Genomic DNA, 22,894 nt, shown 5'->3' with positions numbered 1-22,894 from the left:
TGGGCTTTCTTAATAATTTACCCCTCAATATCTCTAAAATTGTCTAAATTGTTAATCATTTATCAGTTAGAACACCTGATTTACTTCAAATCAAGACAAAATTTGGTACACAAAACTGATTATGGTCATACTTGAAGACTTAATTAATTTAATAAATCTCTCCCCCCCAACTCTATTTTCATTGCCCCCAATGGATGAAGAAAATAACAAAGTAGAATAGAGAAAGAAATTACAATGAAAGATACCACCTGGATTTGATGCGCTCGTTCATTGTCAGGTGAGGGGTTCTTCCTTTGTGGGTGTGATTGGTTGATGACTACATCTGGGCCTTGGATGAGATGCTCCCCCAACTTGGCTAATTGCCCTTCTTGAGTTTTTCTATAAAAATAAAAATAAGCTAGATAATAGAAAGAAATGCATAAGCTGGGTTGCCTCCCAGGAGCGCTAAGTTTAAAATCTTCAGCCAGACTGAATTGAGTATCATGGCAGTATTGGATCCACTAGATCAACAGATTCAATTAATTCTCCATCACTAATTCCATCTATGTAAGGTTTCAATCGCTGACCGTTCACTTTAAAGGTGTTCTCCTATTTAGGATTCTTGAGTTCTATAGCTCCATGAGGAAATACCTGAGTTACAATGAAAGGTCCATCCTAACGTGAGCAAAGTTTTTTAGGAAACAAATGCAACCTAGAATTGAAGAGCCAAACTTTCTGATTGGACTCGAACATTTTTCGTGCAATGAATTTGTCATGGTATGCTTTAGTTCGAGCCTTATAAATTTTAGCACTCTCATACGCTTCATTCCGTAGCTCGTCAAGTTCATTTAGTTGAAGTCTCCTATTGGAACCTGCATTTTTCATGTCAAAGTTAAATTACCGTATGGCCCAAAATGCATGATGTTCCAATTCCACCGGTAGATGACAAGCTTTATCGAATACAAGTCGATAAGGAGATATTCCTATGGATGTTTTAAAAGCAGTTCGATAAGCCCATAATGCATTATCCAAGCGTGCTGACCAATCTTTTCTATCGGGTCTTATCATTTTTTCAAGAATATGCTTGATCTCCCTATTGGAAACCTTAACTCGGCCACTTGTCTGGGGGTGATAAGGTGTGGCAACTTTATGAGTTATTCCATATTTTTTCATTAGCATGTCGAAGTGCTTATTCGTGAAGTGTGTACCCCCATCGCTAATTATGGCTCTTGGGCATCCAAATCGACTAAAGATGTTATGCTGAATAAACTTGATCACGACTTTGTGATCATTGGTTCGGGTTGCCATAGCCTCTACCCATTTTGATACGTAGTCTACTACTACCAAAATATACTCGAATCCAAATGAGAAGGGAAAGGGTCCCATGAAATCAATTCCCTAAATATCAAAAATTTCTACAACAAGAACAGAGGATAGGGGTATCATATCTTTTCTAGAAATATTTCCTGTTTGCTGGCATCGCAAGCAATTACGACCAAATTCATGTGCATCTTTGAATAATATCAGCCAATAAAATCCACTCTGCAACACCTTTGCTGTAGTTTTTCTTCGACTAAAATATCCCCCACATGCTAACGAGTGGCAGAAAGTAAGAATACTTTGGACTTCACACTCGGAGATACAACGTCGGATTACTTGATCTGGGCAATATTTGAACAATTCTGGTTCTTCCCAGAAATAGTACTTTACTTGGGAGAAAAATCTATTTTTCTCTTGTTGGGTCCAGTGAGATGGGATTTGTCCCACTGCCAAGTAATTGACTATATGAGCGAACCAGGGAAGATTAGTGGAAGAGATTGAAAAGAGTTGTTCATCCGAAAACCTATCTCTAATCATTTCTTTATTTTGTTCTACCAGGATCCTAGAAATATGATCTGCTACCAAGTTTTTGGAGCCCTTTTTGTCTAAAATTTCTAAATCAAATTTTTATAATAGGAGGATCCATCTAATCAGCCTAGGTTTTGTATCTTTTTTGGATAGCAGATGTTTCAGTGCTGCATGATCGGAGTATACTAGGACCTTGGAGCCCAAAAAGTATGATCTAAATTTATCTAGGGCAAACACAACAGCGAGTAACTCCTTTTCAGTCGTGGTGTAATTCAATTGAGCATCTAAAAGAGTTTTACTTGCATAATAAATTACATGCGGTTCCCAATTAAATCTTTGCCCAAGGACTGCCCCTATAGCATAATCAGAAGCATCACACATAATTTCAAATGGTAGGGTCCAATCCAGAGATCTTATGATTGGTGCAGTGGTTAAGGTAGTTTTGAGTTTATTATAAGCAGTTAGGCAATCTTTATTAAAATCAAAAGAATTTTCCTTGGCAAGCAAGTTGCACTGTGGGAAAAATTCAGTGCAGGGGTAAAATGGTAATTTAAAATTTTTTCAAAATCATTATTTTATAGTGAAAATTATTAATTAATCTAATTAATTAATAAAAATTTACCCTATACTAGGATCTAAATATGATATATAGTATGCATGCATTTAAATTTGAAATTCGAATTTGAACAGTAAACACTTTACTGTAATGTGTTCAGAACATAATACCTTTGTGGGGGTAGTAGATCGCCGTAATCTGATCACCGTTGAGAGAGTCTGATCATCACGATGCAGCCACACAGTGTGTCTGGCCTCTGCGGATCGTCCACATGAAGCTTCCGGTCTGATCGACTCCTCACGAGTGCTAGCTCATTGTAGAGCTCTTTCGACGGTCGATACTGATCGAACTCCTTCGATCGATGTCTACCAATTCTTTGGATGCTCTAGATCATCAACAGACATGCTTGAAAGGATGTTGAAGATCTTTCTAAAATTTGGTGGGCTCACGACACTCGTAGCTCACCTTCTCACTTTCCAACTCCAGACTGAAACCTTGAAGAACTCACTGAAACCCTGCGCACACTTTTTCTTTTTTTTTTTTTCTCTCGGAAGGATATAGACCTTCACCTTGCACACAAGGATTCTTCACGCCCAGATTTTCTCTCCAAAATTTTTCTCGCACACACCCTACTCTTCTCCTCCTTTTAAAACAATGTCAAACATCTTATCCACGTGAGAAGATAAAGATGAGTAATTGCACATTTGAATTCAAATCAAATTTTGAATTCAAATGGAAATCAATTTATCCCTATCCACTAAGGGCGTGAGAAGAGGAGGGCGTGGCTTAATTTGTGTGTGAGTGATTTCATGAGAAACAATTTCTCGTGTAATAAATGGGGCACTAAAAGAGGATAAGGTCAAGGTGCTAAGATTGGTTGCTCATTCAAATTCAAACTTTGTTTTGAATTTGAATGGCCAACCAATCATCCATATCCACTCATTTGGCGCATTAAAGTAGGGCGTGAGGAGGGCTTTGCGTGAGGAAAAATTCATAAGAACTTTCTTCTCGTGAATTCAAATGGGCGCAGTAGAAGTGAGGTGGCGCAGAGAGAATGGGTCAAGGTGGTTTCATTATTTAAACCAACCTAATTGAACCAAATAAGTTAGATCCAATTAGACTAATTTAAATCCAATTTAATTAGACTTAATTAGGCTTAATTAGACTCAATAAAATCTTAATCAAATCAGAAATTGATTAAGCCCAACCCCTGATCAAATCAGGGATCAAACCATCTCGATGATTAGGTCAACTCTTAACCTAATCGGGTCAAACCCAACTGAATCCAATTCAATTGGACTTGATCTAAAAATAATTACTCAATCAAATTAAGTTAATTAATGATCAAATCACTAATTAAACCTTCCATAAATATTGAGTCTAAATTCGATGGGTAATCGAGCATCAGAATTCATCGATATATAACCCTGATCGAAGAGTCCCAAACCAGTGGGACTCTTGACCCCGGTACCCAAAATGTGTGGGACTCATGATCAGAGAATCCTGATTCTCGATCATAGAGTCCCAGACACGTAGGACTCCTAGTTCACAAGCATTATGATTCTTCATCAGCCATCAGATAGGAACCTCTAATGTGTGTGACCCTGCAGGTTCGAACCTAAGCCGATAGCATAGGAACCAATTCCTGTACTAATCGAAGTGATCATCTAGCAATAGTACCTGATGACCAGATAGGTCGAATTATCACAATCGCAACACTCAAAACCTACATGAATATGGTTACTGTATAATTCATCCTTTTGACCTCTGTGTTTAGGATGACTCAGGGTTAAACTGTCAACCCTGATTAGATCATCCGAATCGTGCTCAACTCAAATAGTCCTGTGACTCCTCACAAAGACTACCCTGGCTAAGGTTTTGCTAAATTGAAACACGACTGTACACAGTTCTTAAACTGGAGTGGTCAATCCCATCTTGACACACGCACCGACAAGTCAAATACTTGACTACACCCAACAGCCTTCCGTCACTGAATTAGAAATTCAGGTAGTCTAGTGCCTAAGTGCAGTGAGTTGCTTGCAAGTCACCGTGACGGTCTCAGGTCGGAGAGACATTTATACCCATATTCCATCAGAGCAAATCTTGACAGCAGAAATAGCTCCAGAGTCGGTCACGTTCAGTGCAGATGTACCCCTACATCTCACCTGTATGCCATACCAGTGTCTCCACACTCATTGGTTAAGAGGACAACCAACCTATATGGCACACAACGACCTATGCTTGATAAATGTTGTCATCCTTGGTAACAACGTATCATTTGGTCACGAACAGATTTAAGGACTAAATGACAAATCCTCCTTTGTCGAGTCTAAATAGTCCTAAGGACTACACTACAACATAGGAGTTCATTAGAAGATGAAATATTTTGTGATGAAAAATATCAAAATAATTTTTATTAATTCATAATTCATGTACATATACAAAAATGAGCATAACCGTCAACAGACTGATGATTGGCTTTGAGACACTATTCCCAACAATCTTCCACTTGGCCTAAAGCCAATCGGTGCAGTATCTAATACCCATCTTCGACTTGTAGTCGTCGAACTCCTTCACCACAATGGCTTTAGTGAATGGGTCGACCAGGTTCTCCTTTCCGTCGATCTTCAGAAGGTCGACGTCACCTCGATCCATAATTTTTCGGATGAGATGGTAGTGGCGCAAAATATGCTTCGTCTGCTGGTGTGCCTTGGGTTCCTTCGTCTGAGCAATGGCTCCAGAGCTGTCACAGTAGAGCAAAACTGGACCAACAAGGGAGGATGCTACTCCGAGCTCGGTGATGAATTTTCTCAGCCACACCGCTTCTTTGGCAGCATCTGATACAGCGACATACTCCACCTCGCAAACTGAATCAGCCACTGTGTGTTGCTTGGAACTCTTCCAGCAGATAGCCCCACCATTAAGGATAAAAATAAATTCCGACACACTTTTACTGTCATCGTGATTAGACTGGAAACTAAAGTCTGTAAACCCTATAAGTCTCAAGTCCGATTCACCATAAACAAGCCACTGGTCCTTAGTATTTCTTAAATACTTCAGGATGGTTTTAACAACCTTTTAGTGAATCTCCCCTGGATCAGATTGGTATCTACTCACTACCCCTAGTGAGTATGCCACATCTAGTCATATACATGTCATGGCATACATGATAGATCCCACTGTCGAAGCATATGGAATCCTACCCATACGTTCTCTCTCTTGAGATGTTGTCGGACAATCCCTCTTCGAGAGAGAAATTCCATGGCCTATCGGTAGATAGCCTTTCTTGAAATTCTCCATGCTGAACCTCTTCAGCATAGTATCTATGTACGTAGACTGGGATAAACCAAGCAACCTTTTAGATCTATCCCTATAGATCCTCATCCCTAGGATGTAGGAAGTTTCTCCCAAATCCTTCATGGAGAACTGTGACGACAGTCAAATCTTTATTCACTATAATGCAGGGACATCATTCCCGATTAAGAGAATATCATCCACACACAATACAAGAAATACCACTACTGGACCATTAGCCCACTTATAAATGTAGGGCTCTTCTCTGTTCTTAATGAAGCCATACGTCTTGATCGTCCTATCAAAACGTATGTTCCAATTCCAAGATGTCTGCTTAAGTCCATAAATGGATCTCTGTAGTCTGCACACCTTAGACTCATCAGTGGATGTGAATCCTTCAGGTTGTATCATATACACCTCTTCATCCAGCTCTCCATTTAGGAAAGCTGTCTTCACATCCATCTGCCAGATTTCATAGTCCAGATGGGCAGCTATCACAAGCATAATCCGAATGGATTTGAGCATTGCCACAGGAGAAAATGTCTCGTCATAGTCTATACCATAACATTGATGATATCCCTTGGCAACCAGATGGGCTTTATAGGTTTCCACCTTTTCGTCTGCGCCCCTCTTCCTCTTGAAGACCCACTTACACCCTATGAGTTTTACTCCTTCGGGTGGGTCAACCAATGTCCACACATCGTTGACCTTCATGGACTCCATTTCAGATTTCATGGCCTCTAGCCATTTCTCAGAGTCGGATCCATGCATTGCATCCATGTAGGTGATCGAATCCTCATCATTTTCATCAAGTTTGATAGGATCGTCGTCCCGGACTAAGAAACCATAGTATCTGTCCGGTTGATGTGGTACTCTACCAGATCTCCTTAAGGATGCTTGAACAATGGGCTCCGGATATGATCTAATCAAATCTGATTCAGGTTCAACAACTTATGTCAGTTTTTTTACCTGTCGAACTTCGTCAAGTTCGACCTTAGAGGCAATAGTCCCTTCACCAAGGAACTCTTTTTTCAAAAAGATTGCCTTAAGGCTGACAAACACCTTTTGCTCATCAGCCAGGTAGAAATAATACCCTTTGGTCTCTTTTGGGTATCCTATAAAATTACACTTGTCAGACCTAGGTCCTAGCTTGTCCGTAATTAAACGTTTAACATAAGCTGGACACCCCCAAATCCTAAGGTGCGAGAGTACTGGCTTACGTCTTATCCATATCTCATATGATATTTTGGTTACAGACTTACTCGAAACTCTATTTAGAAGGTAACAAGCTGATTCGAGCGCATATCCCCAGAGAGAGATCGACAGTCCAGCAAACCCCATCATGGATCGAACCATGTCCAACAAGGTCCGATTCCTCCTTTCAGATACACCATTATGCTGTGGTGTTCCAGGAGGAGTCCATTGAGAGAGAATCCTATTCTCTCCAAGATATGTCAGAAACTCATTGGAAAGGTATTCACCTCCTCGATCAGATCGAAGAGTTTTAATACACTTTTCAGTTTGTTTTTCTACCTCATTTCGGAATAGTTTGAACATTTCAAACGACTCTGACTTATGCTTCATTAAATAGACATACCCATACCTCGATAGGTTGTCTGTGAAGGTTATGAAGTAGAAATATCCACCTCTTGCACTTGTGCTCATGGGTCCACATACATCAGAATGTACCAGACCCAAGAGTTCACTAGCTCACTCTCCTTTTCCAGTAAAAGGTGACTTGGTCATTTTACCAAGAAGATAGGACTCACAGGTTGGAAGTGATTCACAATCACCTACTTCAAGAATTCCTTCTTGAGCCAACCTGTTTATCCTGTTCTTATTGATATGACCTAGCCTACAGTGCCAAAGGTAGACTTCTGACACATTATCTATTCTAGGGCATTTACTGATGGTTTGAACCACATTAACAGGTTGTGATAGAAAGTAAATTCCATTATAAAGTTATCTAATAAATATTGTAACACCATTCAAAATGATATTGCAAATATTTTTTTTTATTAAAAATTGATAATCGTTCATGGCCAAAAGGCCTACAGAAATAATATTTAATAAAAAGCTTGGACAATAGTGACATTCACTCAGAATTATATTTTGAGAATTGATTACAAGGTTCATGATTCCTAATGCTAGAACTAGAACTTTGCTTCCATCTCCAACGTTCAGGAACCTCTCACCTTCATCAAATCTCCTACTGACCTGCAGACCCTGCATCGAATTGCAAATATGATAAGGGCTTCCGGTATCCAATACCCAGGTAGTAGTATCACAAATGAAAAAGTTGCAAGGTGTTATCATATAAGTACCTTGCTTCTTCTTTGGCCTGTTCGGGTCCAGTGAGGCAATGTATAGAGGACAGTTCCTCTTTCAGTGCTCCTGCTTCTTGCAAAAGAAGCACTCCGTCTAGCTCTGATCGGGCTTGCGCTTCTTGATCTGACCCTGTGCAGACGTCCCAGCATGCAACTGCACCTTCTTATTCTTCTTCTTCTTGTTCTTCTTCCCTTTCTTAAAGGGTCGACGACTAGAAGAAGACCCTCCCACAATATTCATCGACTCCTTATGGAGCTGGTGATACTTCTCAAAGTTCTGCAGCAACCCCAACAAGCCGTGGTAATTCACTACAGGCTTTGTCATTCAAAAATAAGTAAGGAAGGGAAGGAAGGACTTGGGCAGAGAATTAAGGATCGCATCCTTACCGAGCTGCTCGTGCAGGAGAAAATCCAGTTTACTTAGGCGCTCAATCATTTCGATCATGTACAGTACATGATCAATGACTGAGGCTCCATCCCTCATCCGAGCATTGAAAATGGCACAACTAGTTTTGTGTCTTTCAACATCGTCAGGCATGCCAAAAGAGTCGTTCAACATTTGAAGCATCTCCTGTGGCTGGACGTTCTCGAACCTGCGACTAAACTCATCATTCATTGCCGCCAGCATTATGCAACGGATGTTGGTGCGGTCGTTGAGCCACTTCTGGTAAGTATCTCAGACCGTCCCTCTAGCGTTCAGGGCTGGCTCCTCAGGTGCCGGATCCGTTACTACATAAAGGATCCGCTCATACTTAAGGACGATTTTTAATTTTTGATACCAGCTATCGAAATTAAGTCCCATGAGCTTGTCATTATCTAATAATGACCGGAGCGACAGGGTAGTGGCCATAGCTGCATAAAGAAAAACCAGACCTATATTAGTACATAAATTATTAATACTAAAGACTTGGACTTTAGTCTAAAGTTTCTCCCAGTATTTTTACGAATTGGTAACCTCAACCTCCAATTCGAGGAATTACTTTAATTCCTTAGTGAGTACTAGAATCCACACAGACTACACACGAGCCCAACTTTGGTTGGTCAACCCATGTACATCTATGGGTAAGTTCATAACCAGTTGTATCTCTAAACAACTTCTAGTAATTAATTTTACCCCAGAACCTAATCAGTAGGCTTTGGCCTCCACTGAAAAAATCTGGTTAGGTCCAACCATTAACATGATTTGATTTGGTGAATCGGACTAATAAATGATCAAGCTCGACTTTGGTCGGCCAACCTAACCACCATCAGAAAGACTCAAACCAAATTATCATACTATGAATGATAATTCCATTAGTCAATAAGCATCAGGCCTTTGGGCCTCCAATGATTATTAAATTAATGGACTCATTATCACTCACTTAATGGGAGGCTATGACTTAGTTATCAATATAACTTAATCATTTTTAGGACCTAATATTTTTTTTTGAGAATTTTATTAAAGAATAGATGAGAAGAAAATATCCAGCCAATTTCAATCCTCCCACTGACTTCACCAAGTCAGATTAAAAAGGATTTACTTAAAGCTGGCATTAGGAGCACCTAAATCAGTCAAACTGATTTACCTAATGACATGGGTGAGCCCTAATCACCAAGTGATCTGATCAAAACCTAATTCATCAGGTTGGCCAGGTAAGTGAGATCAGTGGTGGGGATAAGCCATTAACTCGTCAGAGATCGAATCACTGCGAGTAGCTCTCGCTTAAAAACCACTGGTCAAACTGCCAAACTTACCTTAGATACCAACCAGTTCATTAGTTTTAATATGATTAACTTAGTAAATAGGGTTCCACTGCGTAGCCATGAATTAAGTCCATCTTGGTCTAGTTAAAGACATGGACCCATTCAACTACAACTATTGGAGTTAAATCTAGAGTATCCTTGACCTAATCTAATTCAACTTTTGATTAGATTTGACCAATTACTCTAATTTAGTCTATTTCTTTAAGCTAACCTTAGGTCTAACCCAATTATGAACCTAATCCATCTAACCCATTGACCCACAAGTTTATGCAATTGTCTTAGATCTTAATTCACAATTCTAGACCTACTAGACAACACTTAATTCTTTTAATTAAGTATTTGGGCTGATGGGTCAGGATTTGGCATTTCGAAAATAATTTTTAAATTTGAAAGGTTTTATTTTCTGTTCACCAAATATGTTGACTTATTACACAAATATATCAGTACATTTCATAAATAGCAATCCTATTGCTAATTACATAACAGAAAATAACTCAATCAAAATAAATCATGAATATTTCTTTCGCTGCTTCATCTATATGAGATATAATCGCATCGGTACCCTTACCGCCATAGGAGACCCCATCGAATGGAAAGAGAGAGCCTTTAAACCCTACTTTTCTCCTATGACCGAATGGCCATGGCAACCAACCCAATTCGATTACTTGCTACTTGGATCAAGTATATCTAAATATATCAATTTCAAAATTTCAAATTTCAAATTTTAAATTTTAAATTTTGAATTTCAAATTTCAAACAAATTTCAAATTTCAAATTTTTTAATTTCAAATTTTGAATTTCAAATTTTTGAATTTTAAATTTTAAATTTTAAATTTTAAATTTTAAATTTTAAATTTTGAATTTCAAATTTTTAAATTTTGAATTTCGAATAATTTTCAAAATTCAAATTTCAAATTTTAAATTTTAAATTTAAACTTTTAGATTATAACTTAATCTATGCATGCAAATATATATATCATATCTAAGAACCTGCTCTAATACCATTTGTGGAAAAAATTCAGTGCAGGGGTAAAATGATAATTTTAAAACTTTTTAAAATCACTATTTTATAGTAAAAATTATTAATTAATCTAATTAATTAATAAAAATTTACTCTACACTAAGATCTAAATATGATATATAGCATGCATGCATTTAAATTTGAAATTCGAATTTGAACAGTAAATACTTTACTGTAATGTGTTCAGAACACAATACCTTTGTGCGGGTAGTAGATCGTCGCAATCTGATCACCGTCAGGAGAGTCTGATCATCGTGATGCAGCCACACAGTGTGTCTGGCCTCTGTGGATCGTCCACATGAAGCTTTCGGTCTGATCGATTCCTCACGAGTGCTAGCTTGTTGTAGAGCCCTTTCGACGATCGATGCTGATCGAACTCCTTCGATCGATGTCTGCCGATTCTTTGGATACTCCAGATTGTTAGCAGATGTGCTTGAGAGAATGTTGAAGATCTCTCTAAAATTTAGTGGGCTCACAATACTCGTAGCTCACCTTCTCACTTCCCGAACTCCAAGCTGAAACCCTGAAGAACTCACTGAAACCCTGTGCACACTTTTTCTTTTTTTTCTTTCTTTTTCTCTCGGAAGGATATAGACCTTCACCTTGCACACAAGGATTCCTCACGCCCAAATTTTCTCTCCAAAATTTTTCTTGCACACGCCCCACTCTTCTCCTCCTTTTAAAATAATGTCAAACATCTTATCCACGTGAGAGGATAAAGATGAGTAATTGCACATTTGAATTCAAATCAAATTTTGAATTCAAATGGAAACCAATTTATCCCTATCCACTAAGGGTGTGAGAAGAGGAGGACATGGCTTAATTTGTGCATGAGTGATTTTATGAGAAACATTTTCTCGTATAATAAATGGGGCACTAAAAGAGGATAAGGTCAAGGCGCTAAGATTGGTTGCTCATTCAAATTCAAACATTATTTTGAATTTGAATGGCCAACCAATCATCCTTATCCACTCATTTGGTGCATTAAAGTAGGGCGTGAGGAGGGCTTTGCAAGAGGAAAAATTCATAAGAACTTCCTTCTCGTGAATTCAAATGGGCGCAGTGGAAGTGAGGTGGCGCAGGGAGAATGGGTCAAGGTGGTTTCATTATTTAAACCAACCAAATTGAACCAAATAAGTTAAGCCCAATTAGACTAATTTAAATCCAACTTAATTAGGCTTAATTAGGCTCAATAAAATCTTAATCAAATCAAGAATTGATTAAGCCCAACCCTTGATCAAATCAGGGACCAAACCATCTCGACGATTAGGTCAACTCTTAACCTAATCGGGTCAAACCCAACTGAATCTAATTCAATTGAACTTGATCCAAAAATAATTACTCAATCAAATTGAGTTAATTAGTGATCAAATCATTAATTAAACCCTTCATAAATATTAAATCCAAATCCGATGGATAATCGGACATCAGAATTCATCGATATGTAACCCTGATCGAAGAGTCCCAAACCAGTGGGACTCTTGACCTCGGTACCCAAAATGTGTGGGACTCATGATCAGAGAATCCTGATTCTCGATCACAGAGTTTTAGACACATAGGACTCATAGTCCATGAGCATTAGGACTCTTTATCAGCCATCAGATCAGATAGGAACCTCTAATGTGTGTGACCCCGCAGGTTCGAACCTAAGCCGGTAGTACAGGAACTAATTCCTGTACTAATCGAAGTGACCATCTAGCAATGATACCCGATGATCGGATAGGTCGAATAGTTGCAATCACAACACTTAGAACCTACGTGAATATGGTTACTGTATAATTCATCCTTTTGACCTCTGTATTTAGGATGACTCAGAGTTAAACTGTCAACCCTGATTAGATCATCCGAATCGTGCTCAACTCAAACAGTCCTGTGACTCCTCACAAAGACTACCCTGGCCAAGGTTTTGCTAAATTAAAATACGACTGTACACAGCTCCTAAACTGGAGTGGTCAATCCCATCTTGACACACGCACCGATAAGTCAAGTACTTGACTACACCCAGTAGCCTTCCGTCACTGAATTAGAAATTCAGGTAGTCCAGTGCCTAAGTACAGTGAGTTGCTTGCAAGTCATCGTGGTGGTCTCAGGTCAGAGGAATATTTATACCCATATTCCATCGGAGCAAATCTTGACAGCAAAAATAGCTCCGGAGTCGGTCACGTTCAGTGCAGATGTACCCTTACATCTCACCTGTATGCCATACCAGTGTCTCCACACTCATTGGTTAAGAGGACAACCAACCTATATGGCATACAATGACCTATGTTTGATAAACGTTGTCGTCTTTGGTAACAACGTATCATTTGGTCACGAACAGATTTAAGGACTAAACGACAAATCCTCTTTTGTCGAGTCTAAATAGTCCTAAGGACTTCACCACAACATAGGAGTTCATTAGAAGATGAAACATTTTGTGATAAAAAATATCAAAATAATTTTTATTAATTCATAATTCATGTACATATAGAAAAATAAGCACAACCATCAACAGACTGACGATTGGCTTTGGAACACTATTCCCAATATGCACAAGGGTCGTGAGATCTTGCTGAAATCCTTAATGAAGCACCTATAGAAACCTACGTGGCCTAAAAAGGATCGCACTTGTTTAACAGAGGTTGGGGGAGGCAATTTTGAGATTACTTTAACCTTTGCTTTATCTACTTCGATCTCCCACTTGGATACAATATGTCCAAGCACGATTTCTTCACGAACCATAAAATGGCTCTTCTCCCAACTTAAAACCAAATTTGTCTCTACACATCGTTGAAGAACCTTGGCTAGGTTCTGAAGACAATCATCAAAGGTAGAGCCAAATATCGAAAAATTATCCATGAAAACCTCTAAAAATTTATCGATCATATCAGAAAAGATGGCCAAAATGCATCGTTGAAAAGTGACTGGTGCATTGCAAAGACCGAATGGCATACGTCTAAATGCAAATGTTCCATATGGGCATGTGAAGGTAGTCTTTTCTTGATCAGTAGGAAATATTAGGATCTGGTTATATCCTGAATATCCATCTAGAAAATAGAAAAAACTTTGTCCTGCTAGCCATTCTAAAATTTGATCAATAAAAGGCAAAGAAAAATGTTCTTTCCTAGTAACGGCATTCAGCTTTCGGTAGTCTACACATACTCGCCAACCAGTTGTTGCACGAGTAGGAATTAACTCACTCTCATCATTCTCTACTACGGTAATACCTGACTTCTTAGGTACTACCTGGGTTGGACTAACCCATTGGCTATCCGAAATTGGGTAGATAATTCCAGCATCTAGCCATTTCACTACTTTCTTTTTCACGACTTTCCGCATATTCGGATTCAATCTTCGTTGCATGTCCCTATGTGGTTTTGCCTCAACCTCACAGTGAATATGATGCATGCAAAAAGAAGGATCTATACCCTTCAAATCGGCAATTGACCACCCTAGAGCCTCTTTATGCTTTTTGAGCACCCGTACAAGTTTGTCTTCCTGATCATTGGTTAGGTCAGATGCAATGATCACTGGAAGGGTATCATTGGGTCCAAGAAATGAATATTTCAGCATGGTAGGAAGATGCTTTAGCTCTAGATTAGGTGGTGCTTCTAAAGAAGGTACCAGAGGGCTTGATTGAGTTGGTAATTGCTCATACTTTACAGTCCAAGGGGGGTGGTGCTAAAATTGGGAGGTTCTAGCAAAGCATGCATTTCTTCAGTGTATCCATTGATATCAAAATTATCCATTCCAAAATATGTTAGACATGCCTGTAAAGGATCTGATGTGAGCAAGGCAGGAGCTTTATCTTCTATAACTTCCTCTAACAAGTTGATTTCATTATGGACGTACACAGATGGTCCCAGAGATGCATTAAAAATATTCAACCTTAGCTTCTTGTTCCCGAAAGATACATCCATAACCCCGATCCTACAATTTATACAAGCATTAGTGGTTGCTAAGAAGGGTCTTCCTAGGATGATTGGTATTGGGTTGGGGTTGCTGCCAGATTCTATATCTAGCACAAGAAAGTTAACAGAAAAGTAAAATTCATCTACTTTCACCAACACATCTTCCAGCATTCCACGGGGTACCTTAATAAATCGGTCTGCTAGTTGTAAGGTCACCGTCGTAGGTTTTAACTCTCCAAATCCAAATAGGTCATATACAGAGCTCGGGAGAAGGTTGACACTTGCATCCAAATCTAATAATGCCTTCTTAATCGTGAGGTTCCCTATGACACAAGAAATAATTGGGGTACCTGGATCTTTCAGTTTGGGTGGGACAATTTGCTGAAAAATTGAGCTGGCCTACTCAGTTAAGTGGACTTTTCTTGGTATCTGTGCCTTTGATTTTTGTTTCTATGTACACAGGTCCTTTAGAAATTTGGCATAGGTCGGAACTTGCTTAATGGCATCGAGAAGGGGTAAGTTTATCTGGACTTGTTTAAATAGTTCCAGCATTTCATTCATTTTTATACCCTTCTTATCAAGAGGCAGAAGGGATTCTAAAGCACTGGAAATGGAGCCTTAGGTGCAGGTGCTGGGTTAACAGGTTCTTTCCTCTCTTCAGGTTTCTTCTTTTCTGGTGTAGCTGGAATTGGTTGCTCTTGTTGTTGGATTACTTCAGGTTGATTTAAGTTTTTCCTGCTTCTAAGGGTCATAGTCGATTTGGCATGTTCGAAACAAGTTTCAGGACCAATGGTGCTTTCAGCCATGTACTGTCCTTTTGGGTTATTAGTAGGCTGACTGGGTAATTTGCCTTCTTCTATTCTACTAAAAGCTATTGCTAGCTGACCTATCTGGGTCTCTAGCTTTGCTATTAATTGTGTATGGGAGTGAAGGAGTTGGGTATTTATTTCTAGTCCTTTAAGTGCTTGCAGCACCTTTTCTTTGAAAGCCGAGTTATGAGTACTCGAGCTGGGTTGAGGAGGGTTCTGGTATTGTGACTGAGATGGATGTCTATAAGTCACATCCGGATAACCTGATCTTTGTTGCACTGGAGGAACCATCGATTGTGGTTTCCATGAGAAATTTGGATGATTTCTCTATCCTGGATTGTACGTACTAGAATAAGGGTTGTTTCCTGGTCTATGAGTAGTTTGGGCTTGATGGACTTGTTCTTGTACATATTTAGGAAACTGTGGTGCAACTGGACAATCATTCACACAATGAGTGGGGCTCGAACACAATGCACATATATCTTGCATCTGACGGGATGGAGAAGATGACTGTCCTATACTTAATAATCGATCTAACTTTTGGGACAATTCATCTACCTTATGATGGATATCTATGGCATTTCCTACTTCATATATTCCACCTCTCTTTGGGTTTAACATGGGTTTATCTCTAATGGAGGCAGACATATGATGTAATAAATTTTCATTTAAAATTTCAAATAGTTGCCATGCCTCATCCTCACTTTTCAACATGAATGTCCCACCACATGATGCATCGATCATTTATCGATGTCTTTCAGATAGCCCATCATAAAAATATTGGATTAACTACCACTTGGGTACAACATGATGGGGATATTTTCTAATAAGATCTTTTAACCTCTCCCTTGTTTCATGAAACATTTCTCCATCTAATTGGAAAAAATTAGTTATGACTTTTCTTATTTGATTAGTTTTTCTTATGAAAAAATATTTTTTGAGAAACTCTCCTTGCAGCTGGTCCCAAGTTGATATAGTCATGGAATCCAAAGTATGTAGCCAGTATTTGGCTTTGTCCTTAAGTGAGAAAGGGAATAATTTTAACCTAAGAGCATCATCGAAGAAGTTGTGAATCTTGACAGTTGAGCATATCTCAAGAAATCTTGACAGTATAATCTTGACATTTGGATTATACTGGACTTAATTTCATATTGGATGGTCTCCACAGGGGCACTTGAATACAAGGAGAGTAGGTATATGTGGAAGGAGTAAAGTACTCCTTCAACTGTCTAGGTGGATCATTCTCCTGATTTTGTTCCATATTTTTACATCTGTTGGCTCTAAAGGTTCTTTCTATTTTTGGATCAAAAGGTTGGATTTCTGGTCGTAATGATCTACGACCAAGCATACACCCTATAATTATACTTTAGGGCACACACGAAAAATTTTAGTTATATATATATATTTTAAATTTAAATAAAGTGAAAAAAAAAGTGAAAAAAATCTAAAGAGAAGAACCTAAGAATCTTAAATCTATAAGAAGAGAAAAATTAGTTAATATTTAGGTGTTAATTACAATCAAATTAAACAAGCATGTACTTTCTATCCTAGGGTTAACCTAGATCTAGACAGCTCCTAACTTCCAAGATCGCCTTTGAGTACTCCAAGCTCAAGACTGACTAACTGACTCGGTCAGGTAAGTGTAAGATGTGGGAGGTTTCCTGTTCGTTGCTTTTCTTAGACACCAACTGAGTTGGTCAGGTCAGTCAATGGAACCAATTGAAAACCATTTTTTTTAACCACTTGCCTTAGACACCGAGCAATTAATCAATCCATACTCGGTTCAACTCTAGAGCTTTCTTGTCCTATTGAGCTCGAAATTTTTAGGACTGACGTCTAGTTGATTTTAAAATAAAGGCTTGATTTAATGCAAAATGAAGGATATGATTTTTGGACCAAAAAAGGATGATCAAATCTTTACCTTATCTGATTAATGGGTTATTGTCCTTAAGATTAATTATGGAGATGAGATGTAACAAACCAAGACATCCAATTTTCATAATTAGCATGCAGTCAAGACTAAATTAAATCAATTTGTTTCTCTTTTTAGATTTTATGATTAAGTCTCTAATTTTCTAAATGGCTTATGAGGTGTCAATGTAGAGATAATTTTTCTTTAAGACAATTAAAATAAAAAGAAAATTTTAATTATATTAAAAGTTAACTCAAGAATATAAAGAAAATAAACTAAAGCAATTCAGCAAGTAAGCAAATATTTATAATAATTTTTTTAAAAAAAATATATCAACCATGCCAAGATCCCCGATAATGACACCAAAATTTGATGCGCATCGTCAGGGCATCAAAAATAAATCCAATTCTAATTTACTATGTAGTTAGGGTGAATCAGGATCGTTTCCATAGAGATCTCAGATAATTATTTATAATTAATAAAAGAAAGAGAGGATTGATTTTAATTAATTATTAAAAAAATAATAATTTAAATTTAATTCACAAAAGAAAATTGAATAGGAAAAAAATCTCAGAAATTCAGAATCCACCATGCAAAATAGATTCAATTTTCTTTTACTTTTATGTCGTAATGATGAGATTTTTAATTAAGAAGCAGCGTAATTTACCTCGGATAGGTACGAACCGTATCCTTGGATTATGGCTCGTCCATCCAGAGTATAGATTACCTTAACTCAACTATCAGTTAGAAATTCGAACTTGAAATGTAACGATCTATCTTTCCTAACACGTATCGTATCTGTAGATCACGGCATGTCTGTGAAAAGTATAAGTTGTACACGTCAAATCCAAACCTCTAAAGAAATAAAAAAGAATATCAAATGAGCATGAAGCATAAAATAATTCTTTATTTCTCAAAATTTGATGCGCGTCGTCAGGGCACCAAAAATAAACCCAATTCTAATTTACTATGTAGTTAGGGTGAATCAGGATCGTTTCCATAGAGATCTCAGATAATTATTTATAATTAATAAAAGAAAGAAAGGATTGATTTTAATTAATTACTAAGAAAATAATAATTTAAATTTAATTCATGAAAGAAAATTGAATAGGAAAGAAATCTCGAAAATTCAGAATCCACCATGCAAAATAGATTCTATTTTCTTTTACTTTTATGTCGCAATGATGAGATTTGTAATTAAGAAGCAGCGTAATTTACCTCGGATAGGTACGAACCATATCCTTGGATTATGGCTCGTCCGTCCAGAGTATAGATTATCTTAACTCAACTACCAGTTAGAAATTCGAACTTGAAATGTAATGATCTATCTTTCCTAGCACGTACTGTATCTGTAGATCACGGCATGTCTGTGAAAAGTATAAGTCGTACACGTCGAATCCAAACCTCTAAAGAAATAAGAAAGAATATCAAATGAGCATGAAGCATAAAACAATTCTTTATTTCATTGCATGGAAAATAAATACAAGATAAAGAAAATAAATCTGTGTTGTAGGCTTCATCGTCTTTTCGAGTTGGAGGACTCTAGCCTTCCATGGAACTCTTGCGCACTGACATTCTGGGGTTGAGCAGATGAATTGTTTGGAAGGTTGGAGATGGAAGAGGGGGGGTTGGTGTGTGATGGATGGTGGAAGCTTTTGGATGTTTGGAGGGCTAGGCTAGATGAGAATGATGGGAGAAGAGATGAAGAATGGCGGTGTCCAGCGCGTCCTTTCCTTTGCTCCTGTGGTTTCTCTTTAAATAAAAATCCAAGCCACATCCATATCACGTCAAAAACTTCCGCACCATGTTCTGTGTGAAGATTAGCCTGAATTCAACTCGCGTAAACAGCATCCAGGGCCAGAAAATCGTTCTGCAAATTCTGTTCTGCATCTGCATCAGTTCCGCACCTTACCAGCACTTGATCCCAAAAAGTCACGTGCCATGCTCTTTTTATAGTTAACTTCCTAACACCAAATCGCATGGGTCCCATCTAAAAAGTCCGTTTTTGTCATGTGAACTAGCTTTCTTTTAAATCACTGGGAGGGCTACGTGCAAAACCATGCACGTTCCAAGCTTGCATACCATCTTCATAATACCACAGCCCACAAGTCAAGTTCTATCCACATGCCAAGTCTTGCATTAAATTCATGCAATCTACTTAGTCCATCAGGTGTTGTGATTATAACTTGGATATACACCTAATCGACTTGGATTCGAGCTCAGACTTGGTCACATAGTTGATCTATAATTAAGCCTTTATACTTGATAATTCCTGAAAAATATAAAATAATAGAGATTAAATAGCATAGGTATAATATTTCTTGTGGCATAATTAATGTATTGATCAGCATCCCCTAAGGCCCATGTGGTGTGTGAAAAAGTTGATGAAAAAGTTTCAATAGTTGACTCCTAATGGATCTCCTAAAGGAGATCAAATATCTAAGGCTATAAGGATTCCTAATGCAAGTAGGACTTATATTAAGAGGCTATTTGATTTTGAATAGGATTCAAATCTTTTGTCTATTTAAAGGAGCCTTCTTTAAGATCTAAGCATCAGATTTTCAGCAGCCTACACCTCCCATAAGATCACCCCATACCTCCCTCTCTTCTCCTTTTGGATCCAACGCCCAAAGGAGCTTGGGCATCCTCCATCTCCATGCCCAAAAGGAGCTTGGGCATCCTTTGTTATTTGCTGATTTTCAGACCTTGATTACTGCATAGTCAAGAAAAAGAGAGCAAGAAAAGAAGAGAAAAAAAATATTAAGGAAAAGATCAAAGAGTTAATCACGATCCAGACTTTGTTCAGATTCATAGGGTGATTATTCTTGAAGAAGAAAGATCAACACCAAAGAGAGCTATTCTAGGTTGATCCTGAGTAGATACCCATAGAGATCGGGTACTTGCATGGCTAAGGGAGAACCTACTCTTTTTCAAATCTAGATTCGAAGAAAAAAATTACGAAACAAATATATGATTTGATCACATATTTAATTTTAACATAAAATTCAGTTTGTATTCAATTTCAACATATGAAGTAAATTCTATATTTTATACATGCATGATTTAGATTAAAAAATATTTTTAATCATCTATTCCATCGTGTTGTTTAGAAAAAAAATTTTAAAATGCACATACATGCTCCGACATGAAATTCCAATAGTGTCATTACTTTATTATTTTCTTGAATGATTCATGGACATATATGCAATATGAATGAAATAAACTATCCAATTTTATTAATAAATAATAAGATCAAGTACGAAGCTATACCTTAGAAAGAATAAATATGTCAGTCAGATTGACTTCTAGGGTATACATCTAACATTCTTAAGCATTGAAGAGAATGGTGGCTCGATGGTGCTAGGACTCCTTGATCACCCAGCTTGTGAGCCTCCTAGTGCTACTACTGCTACTATTATAGCTGTTGGTTGGTAGCTATCTATTGTAAATTTTGGATGACAATGGTTAGTGCCTGAACTTGCTGCAAAAGTAGTTGGAACTACTTGGCGAAGTCGGCTGCAGATCTGGTGGAGGTAGAGCCCTCAATGGACTCTGATAGAGCAAACTCTACGAGTATATTTAGCTAGCTAGTTGATGATATTGCTTGTACTCTACGAGACTTCATGACCACTGTCTGATTGAATCTTCGATAATGGGATCAAGATCCTTCCTCTAGTATCAATCTATTATTGCTAGAAGTTAATCTGATTAGAACATTGAGTTGGTTAGTGTTGGGTACAAAATACCCCAACAGCCGAAGTTCGCGCCAGGAGTGACCCTTCGGGGATTCTGCCAACTTTCGACCTTCGACGACATCTTTCCGAACCTCTCTGGCAGTCGAGCCTCAGCAGCATTCCCGAGTTCTGCCGATGGATAAACCCCCACCAGCGTCGACCAGATTCTTCACGACAGACGGACTCCTACGGGAGCTGGACTTCGCCCTGACTTCACCTGCAGGAAGACTTCGTCCGGACTCCTACGGGAGTCAGACTTCGCCCCGACTTCACTTACAGGTAAACTTTGTTCGGACTCCTATGGGAGCCGGACTTTGCCCCGACTTCACCTGCAGGAAGACTTCATCCGGACTCCTACGGGAGCCGGACTTCGCCCCGACTTCACCTGCAGGAAGACTTCGTCCGGACTCCTATGAGAGCCAGACTTCGCCCCGACTTCACTTACAGGTAAACTTTGTCTGGACTCCTACGGGAGCCGGACTTCGCTCCCAACTTCAATTGCAGGTAGACTTCGCCCGGGCTCCTACGGGAGCCAGATCTCGTCCCCAACTCTGGCTGCAAGAAGACTTCGTCCGGACTTCTACGGGAGTCGGACTTCGCCCCGACTTCACCTGCAGGAAGACTTCGTCCGGACTCCTACGGGAGCCAGACTTCGCCATGACTTCACCTGTAGGTAAACTTTGTCCGGACTCCTACGGGAGCCAGACTTCGCCCCCAACTTCAATTGCAAGTAGACTTCGCCCGGACTCCTACGGGAGCCGGATCTCATCCTCAACTCCGGCCGCAGGCAGACTTCGTCCGGACTCCTACGGGAACCGGACCTCGTCCCTGACTTCTACTGTAAGTGAACTTCGTCCGGACTCCTATGGGAGCCGGACTTTATCCTCGATTCTGAATCGCAGATGGCCCTCGCCTATAGTACTAACGCTCAAGGCACCTCTCTCCGTCAGGCACCTCAACCGAGCTTCGGCCGACAGGCCTGGACTCTCTGACAGGCCACAGTAATGGCCATGACTCTGCTCCACCTCTTGCAACAGATTTCACGTGGCTTCATTACTTCCTGGTTGGCCGCAATAATGGCCATGATTCTGCTCCACCTCCTACGATGGATTCTGCATGGCTCCACCACTCCCTGACGAGTCGCAACAACAGACGCTGCTCCATTCTCTGCAATTGACTCCACATGGCGAGCCATGGTGATAGCCACGACTCCACCCCATAACTCTTCATGATAAATTTCTCCTGGCCCCATGCGGCCCACTACCAGACGGTTACAAACATCGCTATCAGTCTGTTGCTCCCTCTGCCTATAAAAGGGGGACCCCAGATACGTTATTCTCTAAGCTCTATTTTCTATCCAAAAACTCTGCTAAAATTTTTGTTTGAGCACTCCATTCTTGTTGAGGCAGAGAACTGACTTGAGCATCGGAGGGTCTTGCTGGAGCAACCCCACCTCCGGTTTAGACTTCTTTTGCAGGTCCCGGTGGCGACCGCGACTCCCTCGACTCCAGCTTCTCTGACGCAGGCAGATTTTTGCACCAACAGGATTGATGCTAGAAGGAGGGCTATGTCTTCGCAGTACCCTTGTTCTTGAAGGAGCGCTCAACGAGATCGCTTTCGGTCATCTTTTTCGACATCCACTCCTCCTTTCCCCACTAGATCTTTGCCCGATGCCTCCCCGCAAAGCATCCACGCGACGATCCACGGCCTCTGCGGCCAGATCTCAGGCTCCGACCTCACCTCCAGTTTTCCAGCCTCCTCCTCCTCCTCCGGCAACAGCC

The 22,894-nt window shown here is 39.3% G+C and overlaps 1 non-coding gene and 1 pseudogene across 1 annotated transcript; one reads left to right on the top strand and one right to left on the bottom strand.

The window, feature by feature from the left end:
- Positions 1-827: 827 nt before the first annotated feature.
- LOC140851206 (uncharacterized) lies at positions 828-15,219 on the bottom strand (annotated as a pseudogene).
- A 1,051-nt stretch (positions 15,220-16,270) lies between these two features.
- Positions 16,271-16,376, top strand: LOC114913349 (small nucleolar RNA R71). The gene has a single exon (XR_003799358.1). It is a non-coding gene; the product is annotated as a small nucleolar RNA R71 (small nucleolar RNA).
- Positions 16,377-22,894: the final 6,518 nt, after the last annotated feature.

This window comes from Elaeis guineensis, chromosome 8 (assembly GCF_000442705.2).
Source record: "Elaeis guineensis isolate ETL-2024a chromosome 8, EG11, whole genome shotgun sequence".
Classification (NCBI taxonomy): Eukaryota; Viridiplantae; Streptophyta; class Magnoliopsida; order Arecales; family Arecaceae; genus Elaeis; species Elaeis guineensis.
The sequence above is the reverse complement of the archived record's forward strand: the minus strand, read 5'-3'. Positions and strand labels throughout refer to the sequence as shown.